The 5,369-nt window shown below is 43.8% G+C and overlaps 1 long non-coding RNA gene across 2 annotated transcripts; it reads left to right on the top strand.

Annotated features, from left to right (window-relative positions):
* The first annotated feature begins 976 nt into the window (after positions 1-976).
* Positions 977-2,622, top strand: LOC116783183. Of its 2 annotated transcripts, none has more exons than XR_004355519.1 (3): positions 977-1,085; positions 1,519-1,593; positions 2,458-2,622. It is a non-coding gene; the product is annotated as an uncharacterized LOC116783183 (long non-coding RNA). The 2 variants fall into 2 exon arrangements; XR_004355518.1 differs by having other exon boundaries at positions 1,519-1,628.
* Positions 2,623-5,369: the final 2,747 nt, after the last annotated feature.

Genomic DNA, 5,369 nt, shown 5'->3' with positions numbered 1-5,369 from the left:
TTCAGCACTTTTTAATTTCATTTAGCCTTTATTTAGCTTCAGGCCACGTGATTGACAAGCCTTGCATTAAAGGCTGCATCCTGCCAGCAACAGAAGCCATTCAGCATGCTCTGAATTTGGTGGGAATTTAGGATCTGAAGCACCTTGCAAGAATGAGCCATTGTCATCACCTACTGGCATCCCGTACCACAAATCCACAAACCAGAAGAGGCCCTGTGGCTCTGCACAAACTGATGTGAAAATCTAGAACATTTTTGGTGATGGCTCAGTAGAGATCTGTGCTTGAGGGAAATCATAACTGAGTGGTCTCTAGTGCTACATCTACGCTGGCTTTGGTGGCTAGGATTGAGATGAGGCTTGAGTTCACGGAGACAAGGGGTTTGAGTTGTTTGCCTCTTTATTGCCCCTGTGGGAAGTTCAGGGAAGCCTGAAGAGCTGCTCGGACTGAGACCACACTATACATGCCATGCAAGTCAGCTCATAGGAAATTGCACCTGGACCAACAGTACGATGTAGTTGTAACTTCACCTGTTTCATGTTACACCACACCTACAAACTGTGGGGGTCATAGAAACATAGAGTATCCTGAGTTGGAAGGGACTCACAAGGATCATCAAGTCCAATCCCTGGCTCTGCACAGGACAACCCCAAGAGTCACGCCATGTGCCTGAGAGCATTTCCTAAACACTTCTTGATCTCTGTCACTCTTGGTGCTGTGACCACTTCCCTGGGAAGCCTGTTCCAATGCCCAACTGCTCTCTGCGTGAAGAACCTTTTCCTTATATAAACCTAAACCTTCCCTTACACAACTTCATGCCATTCCCTTGGGTTCTGTTGCTGGTCACCAGAGAAAAGAGATCAGTACCTGCCCCTCCACTTCCCCTCATGAGGAAGCTGCAGACTGTTATGAGGTCTCCCCTCAGTCTTCTCTTCTCCAGGCTGAACAGACCAAGTGATGTCAGCTGCTCCTCATACAGCTTCCCCTCCAGACCCTTCACCATCCTTGTGGCCCTCGTTTGAATGCTCTCTGAGAGCTTGATGCCTTTCTTATATTGTGGCACCCAAAACTGCACACAGCACTTGAGGTGAGGCTGCACCAGCACACAGTGGAGAAAGACAATCACCTCCTTTGACTGTCTGGCAATATCCTGATACACCCCAGGACACGGTTGCTTAAGTGTTTACATTCACCAGAAAAATCAGGCAGGCTATTAAATTATTTTCTTGTCTCAGTTTCATAACTCAGTGGTTCTGGTTTTGAAATAGTTCAAATACATCCCCTACTGTGTGATGTGCAGTGTTGAAGTGGTGAGGCAACCAGAGGTGAGCAGCCCTGTGTTGCAGAGCCAGCTGAGGTACAGCCATCACTGGTGAGTGGGAAAGCTCTAATTCAGCCTGGTGTCTGGTCTTTGGTGGAGTTTTTCTCCTTGTTTCATGTGTGGAGATCACTGCTAGAAAAGTTAGCTTAATTCTCTGAGAAGTTAAAGTGGTTTCATGATCTGTGTTGCCACCCCACAGGGAACACTAGTTTGACAAGATGAGATTGACTGAATATGATGCAGTGAAAAAAGAGACTGCCAGTGCTTGAGGAAGGTGGGGGCTGATCTGCAGGCTCCACAGTGGACATGGTATGGCATACAAAATGATGGTGATTTTCAGGTCTTTTATCAATTTTCCTGAAATTGCCTCAGCTGTTACAATGTGCAGCTCAATTAACTGTCACACCTTTCTAGAGAGAAAATACATTTATTTCTTTTAAATAAATTGTGAACTAAAACCCAGACGAAAATTCCTTAAAAGTGTGAAATGCTGATGGATGATGTTATTTGAAGTCTGAAAGTCAGAGGACGTATGCTTCTCTCTGCTGCCTGGCATGAGATGGTTGTGTTGGGAAGGGGCAAATTGCTTGCACTGGAACAGAGCCTTTCCTCCTCCTCCTCTATTCCATGAGCAGTCAGCATGGCAGCTGTAGTTGGGTGCCTTCATGCCCTCTCAGGCAGAAGTGCAACCCATAACAGAGGGAAGAGGGCACAAGCTGAGGAGCATGACGCTGCCTGGCTACAGCACGTTGCCTTTTCTCCTGCCATGTACTGGTGGCCTGGTACTGCTTGAGGCTGTGCTCAGAGGTGCTCTCATGCCCCTGCTCTCATGCTGGCATCAGATGGGGAAGACCAGGACAGTGCACCAAACCATCTCTGTCTCTGTGACTACTCCTCTGGTTTCATCAGCTCAAACCCCTTGTGATGACACCCTTCAGTGCTTCCTGAGACCCGGGATGACCATTCCTTCTGCGCTGCAGCTGACAGAGCTCTGCTGCTCAGGCTTCTCTGATTTGTTTCTAATGGTAAATTACTGACATAGGAGAAGTTGAATAATTCACTGGATTGACTGCAAACTTCACTAGAATTTAAAAATTATCTAATTCCATATAATTTTGGCTTTCCTCCTTTGTTTCAGATCTGGCCAACCTGGCATAGGAGAGTGGATAGTTGCCTGAGGCTGTGATGGAGTTTGGGTCAGGGTGGTTGGTACCTGCAGGAAGCACTGTGCATGCTGGCCACATGCTCCATTGTACTGCTGTAGGGGCCTGTGGGTATGCATCGAGCCCACAATGGAAATGCTCTGGATTAAAAATAGAAACAACTTTTTCCAAGGCAAACTTTTTCCCAGCCCCTGTCTTTTTATGGTTCCAGTTCACAGTGTGGTCCCACAGACATTGTGCTACAACTGATAAAAATGAGTTGCACCACGTAGGCGGGAAGGGGTAAGAACTTCCTAAGCCTGTTTTTTTGTTGAAGAACAAGTCGTTAATTTTACTTCAGTCAGGGGAACAGGTCAGTGTCAAACAGTTTACAGCAGATCTCCTCCTCTCCTATACCTTGCGCAATCACTGACTCCAATGTCGAGTGAGTATTAAATACTAGTGTAGTGTATGGTTTAACTGATTGTATAAAGGGAAATCAAATGAAAATCAGACCCAAAGGTACCTCCTCCCTCTTCCTGGTACCTTGCTCAGAAAAGTTACAGTCTAGATTTTTTTTCTTTTTTTTTTTTCCCTTTTTTTTTTTGAGAGAGAGGGAAAGTGACTTTCAAAATTTTAAACATCTTGAAGAATTGAAGATCACTAAAATCCTCCATCCTTTACTGTAGAGATGCTACTGTCTTTGGCTGATGGTGCCTTCATCTTCTTTTCTGTGCAAAGCAGCAGCAACTTGCAAACAAATACATGTTAGTGTTTATTTTGTCTTACCGAGAAGAGATGGCCTACATTTCTACATTTCAAATGGCAAGGAAAGGGCCAAACAAATGAAGGAGAAATTGCTCATCTAGCAAAGCTACTGGTCCACACATGCTGGAATAGGACATGGAGCTAGGGAAGATTGGTTACAGTATCAGCCTTGGGTTCAATACAGAGAATTGTCTTTCAGATATGATTTATGGCCCATAAACACATGGTTCATCATAATGCACTTGACTAGTGTCTGTCTATTTCCAGGTGATAGTATGAGTGAATGAAACAGTCAAAAAACTTCCATGTGCTTTTCCAGCACATTTTCGCCTACCAGGAGCCCTTACAGTTGACAGGGATGTTTGCAATGGGCGAGGGCAATTTCTCAAGCTATGGTTAGTGAAGGAGATGGCTCACAGAATTCTCTCTGCCTTGAGCTGCAGCTCCAGCCGTGGGGAGGTTGAGAATGTGAAGTTGCTGATTAATGATGTTTTCAGCAGAAGACGCATTTTCAGCACAGATTTTTTTTTAAAAGCCTCAACATTTATTTATTCATTCCTTTACTATGTGATAATCTATGCAGTTAATGTTGAACTTCAAAAGCACTTTCATGCTTTAAGGGAGAGGTGTCAAATAACGCGGTAGAGAGGTGTTTTTCCATCTGTTTGTACTGTGTTTTTATGTTACTTCTTGTGGGGCTTTTTTTTTTTTTTGTAATCCAAGCTATTTCTGGACTGTATATTTCAGAACTGTGGGATCTGTTGCTACATACTTTGTGCCTTTGGAGATTATTTGTCTGAATCCTTATAGTCTAGTCAAAAGCTGAAAAGAAAGTCTCATCAACAGCAAAATAAGTGGTGACCTGAGATTAACTCTGCAGGTGGAGCAGCTCAGGGTGTAGCACACTCAAAAGAGGTCCTGGGGGAGAGGACCTGTGCAATGCTGGTAGTGCTGTCACAAGGAGCATGTAGTAAGTTTTTTGTTGTATTACTGTGCATCCCACAGTAATTTCTGTTCCTCAAAATGTTGTCCCTTTCCATGCTGTCATCTAACAAATGCCCAGGAGGAGGCTGTTACTTAATACTGATTGTCTGTGATAGTGACCACAGGATGTGAGCACTGTGGAAACCTCCAAAGGATCTGTGAAGCAGGTGATTATTTTTTCTGTCGTTCTCCTATGCTGGTGCCATGTTGGGGTCTGGCACGCTCACAAAGATCTCCAGTCATAGAGTGTTCCCTATATTTTACTCTTGTACCATTCTTACTGCGACATAGTTTTTCCTCAACTGTTCCCTGGGTCTTCTATTCTGAAAGTTGAATGCATTTATTTTTCTTTGTCCGGCACAAAGTAGATTTGGAAAAAAGACTGTTTGCCTCCACTTTGCAGCATCCTTTTACATACTCGAGAGTTTTATTATTTTTCTCTCAGCCTTCTCTTTAGGCTAACCAATCCCATTTCATTCAGTTTTTTGTCATATGACATGCTTTACAGATCTCTGATCATTCCTATTGCTCTGCCTGTTCACCTGCTCCTGAATCACACTGCCCATGACCTCCTGCATCTTCAGGCTACAGTTCTATTTTTATAATCAAGCATGATGATGTCTTTCCCACAACAGAAAGGACGTTGTTGATTCAATTTCATCTCTTGCTCCTGCTCTGAGTGATCCTAAGATCACTCTAGCACAGTGACTGTGTAGTTAATGGTTTCCCATTTTGGATTTGCTAATGATCATTCCTGACTGGGTACAGCAAAATGCATTTGCCTCTAGAGAGGATCTTTTTTTGTTTTAAAGTGCATCTTCAATTTGTCAGAAAGCTCTGAGCTTTGTCCTCTGCTGCTATGTTACCAAGGAAGAGTGTCCTGTTTAACCTTTCTGCAAATCCATTAATATTGTTTGTCAGTGTACTTTGTGTTTGGGAGACACTTCCCTCTCCCACTGGGAGAGGAGCTGACTACTTCTGTCCTGCTCAGCTGGTTTTTTTGATAGTGCTAAAGTCCTTTGGAAATCGGAAGTGTGCCACATGGTAACTATTCACAACCTGCAAGCTGTGCTGTCAATTGTTAGTAGTCACCAAAGTATTTACTAACCAAAATGTCTTGCAATACCCAACTACTTTACAGTCAAAAGATAGAACT

The sequence above is a fragment of the Chiroxiphia lanceolata genome, chromosome 2, assembly GCF_009829145.1.
Source record: "Chiroxiphia lanceolata isolate bChiLan1 chromosome 2, bChiLan1.pri, whole genome shotgun sequence".
Taxonomy (NCBI): domain Eukaryota; kingdom Metazoa; phylum Chordata; class Aves; order Passeriformes; family Pipridae; genus Chiroxiphia; species Chiroxiphia lanceolata.
Note: the sequence above shows the minus strand (reverse complement) of the source record. Positions and strands in the feature narration are given on the sequence as shown.